Consider the following 5,933-nt stretch of genomic DNA (forward strand, 5'->3'; position numbering starts at 1 on the left):
CATAATGCGCTTCCAAGCTGGTGTTAGGCTGGGCATACAATATGGGAAACAACCTGGGGAAAACCTTTTCTTTAAAAAAATCTTTTTATTGGGGGCTCATAGAACTCTTATCACAATCCATACATCCATCCATTGTGTCAAATACATCTGTACATTCCTTACCCTCATCATTCTCAAAACATTTGCTCTCCACTACAGCCCTTGGTATCAGCTCCTCATTTTCTCCCCTCCTCCCCACTGCCCCCTCCCTCATGAACCCTTGATAATTTATAAATTATTATTATTTTGTCATGGCTTACACTGTCCAACGTCTCCCTTCACCCGCTTTTCTGTTGTCCGTCCCCCAGGGAGGAGGTTATATGTAGATCCTTATAATCAGTTCCCCCTTTCTACCCCACCTTCCCTCCACCCTCTGGTATCGCCACTCTCAGCACTGGTCCTGAAGGGATCCTCCATCCTGGATTCCCTGTGTTTCCAATTCCTTTCTGTACCAGTGTCCATGCTCTGGTCTAGCCAGATTTGTAAGGTAGAATTGGGATCATGATAGTGGGGGTGGGGGTGTGTGAAGCATTTAAGAATTAGAAGAAAGTTGTATGTTTCATTGTTGCTACATGGCACGCTGACTGGCTTGTCTCTTCCATAACACCCTTCTGTAACGGGGTGTCCCATTACCTACAGATGGGCTTTGGGTCTCCACTCTGCAATCCCCTTCATTCACAATGATATGATTTTTTTGTTCTTTGATGCCTGATACCTGATCCCTTCAACACCTTGTGATCGCACTGGTTGGTGTTCTTCTCCCGTGTGGGCTTTGTTGCTTCTGAGCTGGATGGCTGCTTGTTTACCTTCAGGCCTAAGACTAGGGGAAAAACCTTTTTGTATCCCACAAGTTACTGTGACAATGGAAAGGGTTATTGTTCAATTCTAATCCAACTTCTCCATGTAACTATGGCTCGATACAATCACTTTACATTCTGCTTCATCAGTTACTGGAGGCAGGACAAGCCTCTGGCCCACAGACGTGATCCAGACTGGACTTACCCACCTCTACAACTGCGTAAGCCACTGCCTTGGCGGGTGGATCCACCCCTGGCTGTCTTCTCTAGAGAACCAGCCCAGCAGGCCCAGAATGAGGTCCTTCTCAGGGGCTCGTCTCTCCGACCACATGTTCAGAGCGCAGGGCAGCCTTGCTCTGCAGAGCCTCTGACTGCATTTCCCTCCCGCACGTCCGTGTGCTCCTGGCCGGCCACGAGACTTCCAATACTCTTGGGCAACACCATGACTTAAAGCCATCAATCCCTCTCTGGGTTCTTATTCGCTGTCCAGCTCTCACGTGCTGTGCTAGCTGAAAGCCATGGCTTGCGTGTGGTGGATCTCCATCCTCACGGGGACAGCTTTGCTCCTTAACGCTGTGACAGGCCTCTGTGCCGCAGCTTAGTCCCGTGCAGTACGTCGTTTGAGTTCTTGACTGCTGCTTCCGGAGTGCCGAGTGTGCATCCAATACAGTGAGATCCTTGACCATTCCAGCCTGTTCTCCATCTATCAGGATATGGCCCATCTGGTCCAGTCGTGAGGCTTTGTATTTTCTTTACACTGAGTTGTCATCCAGACCGAAGGTTGTTGTCTTTGATCTTCAACAGTAAGTGCTTCGAGTCCACTTAACGTTCAGCAAGTGCAGTTGTGTCGTGTGGTCTGCATTCGTGAGTTGTCAATGAGTCTGCCTCGTTCTTCTTCAGATTGCCGGGCTTTTCTGAGGACCTGCTCAGCATACAGGTTGACATGGACACGGCCCTCACACACACCTTCCCTGATTTTAAGTCAAGCAGCATCTCCTTGTGCTGTTCCAATGGCTGCCTATTGGTATATGTGCTATTTGGGTGGACTAGAGAAACAAATCCAGAGACACTCATACGTGTGTAAGAGATAACGTTACATCAAAGAGCAATTGTACATTAAGAAAACACCCCAGTGAGAGGTCAACACTGAGCCACTGAAGGGAGATAGGATGGAGACAAAGAACAGGAGGTTAAGAGAGGCTTTATCAGGGCAGGGAAAGAGCCCCCGGGAGGGAAGGGGGAGCAGAGAAAGGGACAGGAGCATCTTGAGCTCCTGGGCGGGTTCTGAGACCCAACGAGTTAGGTCAGGGAAATCGTGCCAGTCGGTGGAGCAGTGGGATATTTGTAGGATTTGGGTCAGGAAAATATGCAAATGAGGTGAAGAGAGCTGCTGGTGCTTGCTCCGCCCTCATGGAGAAGGGAGGCTTCCTGGTGTGCAGCGGCAGAGTGGGGTGGGGGCGGAGGGAAGGGGCTGTATGGACCCTGCCCGGAGAGACAAGTTCCTTGGAATGCTGGAGGCAGGGACTGCAAAGTCCAGCAAACACCCATCTTTCTGAGAGGCTGGGGGAAGGGGCTGCATGGTCCAGACCCGGCCCAAACACCCAGCCCAGTCCAGATCAAGACTGTAAGTCTGATATTACCCTGTATGTCAATACTAGTCCATAAATTCCTCTTTAGACTCATGCAGCCATGCAATGACGCCTAATGCAGGAAAATCACAGGCCGGTGGGTGGAAAGTCTTGTGGATCCAGTGGTGATGGAAACACCTCAGCGCTGGCGTGGTCTCCACGTGGCTCCTCCAGCTCTGGCTGCATCAGCGTAGCTCCATGTGGCTTGTCAACACGAAGACCAAGCAGAGAGAGACTGTCTTTCACCTCCAAGGAGGAAGACAGGAGTTCCCAGAATCCTCATGAGAAACATGCCCACATGGAGGCCTCATTGGCTATGGCCTGATTGACAGGCTAGACTCCACCCCTTCTCAAGTTGACAGGAGATGACGTAACTGCCACAGTTTATGTGCATAAGTACAATGAAGTAATCTGGCATTCTGGCATTGAGAAGAATGGAAAATTCTTCTCAATGCTGCTCATGTTATCCATAGCTTTCTATGATCCACACAGTCAAATCCCTCTACATAATTAATAAAACACAATTTCATATCTTTTAAGTGTTCTTGGTTTTCAGCCAAGATCCATCTGATGTCAGTAGTGATATCCCTAGTTCCATCACCCTAAAAAAGACAGTCTTGTACTTCAAAATATATCGTGGGGTGGCTTTCTTGAAGATGAATGCAGAATCCAGCTCAAATTTCTGGCAGTTCCCTGTCCATGCATTGCTGGCATCAATTTTGAACTATCTTCAACAACAACAAATGCACTTGCATGGGATATTCGTGATGTGTTGGGTCATTTCCACATTCCATTGGGTCACTTTTCTTTGGAATGGCCATACACGTGGCTCTTCCAGGTGGCTGACCGGCGTGCTTGCTGCCTTCCCAATTTGCTGCGTGAGACCAGTGCTTCCTGTGCTACATCAGCATGCTGAAGCATTTCCATTGTTATCCCTTCAACTCCTGGAGACTTGGCTACAGCCATGCCTTCAGTACACCTAGACTTCTTCCTCCACTACCATCGGTTCTTCATCATATTCTCTCTCTTGAAATGTTTGAGAATGTACCAGTTCTTTTTGGTACAGTGGCCCTGTATTCCTTCCTTTTCTTTGGATGCACCCTGAATTAGTCAATCATTTGTCCATGGAATCCTTCAATATTGTAACTCAAAATGACTTTTTGCTCACTTCTATCAGCTTGAGATAAACTGAGAGTGTTCTTCCCTCTTGGCTTCCTAACTCCAGGCCTTGGTATGTTTTATCATCAAGTTTCATCCTATCTTTTGGGGCTGCCTTTGGAAACTTGCTGATCAGCTCTTTGACGTCATCATTTCCTCTGTCTGCTTTTAACTACAAGAACAGGTTTCAGAATCTCTCAGACATCCACACGCTTCCGTCTTTTTAGTGACTGCTCTCTTCATGTAGGGTGTTCCTGACATCCTCCCACAACTTATCTGGCTTTCTGTCACTAGCACGCAGAATCCAATCTGTTGCTGCAATGTTCTCTCCGCTCATATAGGATCATACTCAGGGCTGTGCTTTGTCTGCTGTGGACTTGATTTGATCTTCTTCCACTTCAACTTGCATATGAGCCATTGGTGGTCTGCTCCACAGCGGAGTCCTGGCCTGGGGCTGATCATACTGAGTTTCTTCATAGTCTCTTCCCCCAGATGTAGTCAGTTTGATTCCTGTGTTTGCACATATAAACACCGTCTATGTCGCCAAACAAGGCGTTTGCAGTGAAAAGGCTGTTCGTATTTCAAATTGCCATCATGTTATCCCAGCTTCATTTCTATCACCAAGTCGTAGTTTCCACTTGCTGATCCTACTTGTTTCCAATTTTCACATTCCAATGATCAGCAATTATTAATGCACGCTGAGATTTCCTTTTAAACCTTTAGGGCTCTCGGTGTTCCTCTGTCAGAGTAACTAGGAATCACGCTTGTCTGGGGAAATGTGAGCGCAAAGCCAGATAAAGAGGAACTTAATATTCAAACTCAATCAGCTGGTGTTACTTTTTCATTTTTTCATCATTGACCTCAGTGGTTGGTGAGAAAATTTGAATAACAGTTGTATTAGCTGGTCTTCTTGTAGCATATAGTTATGATCCTAGAACTGACAGCCTTGTACTTCAAGATATATCCTGAGGTGTTCTTTTTGAAGATGAATGCAACGCCATTTCTCTTGAATTTCCTGGTAGAGTAACCTATTTCAGACTAGTGTTAGGATATCAAACTTTATGCATTCCATTTCATTTTGGGGGACTTCAAATGTGCCTCGATTCATACTTTGTACATTCCATGTCTGATTATTAATAGATGTTTATAGATAGATTCTTCTCATTCTGAGAAATGCCCCATCAGCAAATGAAGGTTCCGAGAGCTTCGTCCCAACCATGCCGTTAATGTCAACTCTACTGGGAGGAGGCAGCTCATCTTGATTCTATTTTGAGTCCCGACCTAAGGGGCTCATCTTCTGCACTGTACCTGACAATGTCCCATGGCTATCTGTAAGACTTGCAGGGGCTAATCCCTCAGAAGGGTTCTGCCCACTCCTTCCTAGTCTGCAAGTTCCACTGACGCTTGTTCAGTAGGGGTGACCCTGCTGGCCACAGGTCCAACATCACAGCAACACACACGCCACCCCAGTGCTGCCCACTGGCAGATGTGTCAGGGGGGCACAGATCTTGCTGTTCCTCTTAACGTGGCTTTGCTCTCCCGTTACCCAGGACAAGCATGATTCCTAGTTCCTCTGACAGAGGAACATCTAGAGTCTTGAAGGTTTAAAAGGAAAGCCACCATGTACAACCACCAGAAGAGGAGTCCTGGTGGCATGGTGGGTTCCACACTGGGAGGGTAACCACAGGACCAGCAGTTTGAACCCATGAACCCACGAACCTTGCTCCCGAAAAGAACTTGGAAACCCACGGGGTCCCTGTGAGTCAGAATCGACTGGACGGGGACAGTGGACTCAGCTGATGTGGCTTGGCTCCCAGGATGTTTACCGAGGGTCTCTGCATGGTGCTGTGCCTATGCACAGTGCTCGCCCGGCAGCGCTCTCGCAGGATTGGCTCCAGGAATCTAGCAGCTCACCTTGCAGAATTTCAACGCCCCCTTGTCTCATAACCAGGAGCCCTGGTGGCGTGGTGGTTACACATTGGTCTGATAGCCACAAGGGCAGCAGTTCGGAACCACCTGGGGAGAGAGACAGCATGACGCGCTCCTGTAAAGAGTTACAGTCCGGGTCGCCCATGGGGCAGTGCTATCCTGTCCTGTGGGGTGGCAGGGAGTTGGCAGGGATCTGATGGCAGGGAGTGGTTTTCCTGTGGTTATCTTAAGCACTATGGTGTTAAGTGTAACCACACACACTTGGTTTCTTGGCTGGGTGACAATGTTTGCACGATTCTCTGTGGAACATGGTGTCAGGAACCTCGAAAGGCATTGAGAGCCAGTGGGGGTAGGGGGTGGACAGTGGATGACCTGGCGGACC

The sequence above is a fragment of the Tenrec ecaudatus genome, chromosome 7, assembly GCF_050624435.1.
Source record: "Tenrec ecaudatus isolate mTenEca1 chromosome 7, mTenEca1.hap1, whole genome shotgun sequence".
In the NCBI taxonomy this organism is placed as follows: Eukaryota; Metazoa; Chordata; class Mammalia; order Afrosoricida; family Tenrecidae; genus Tenrec; species Tenrec ecaudatus.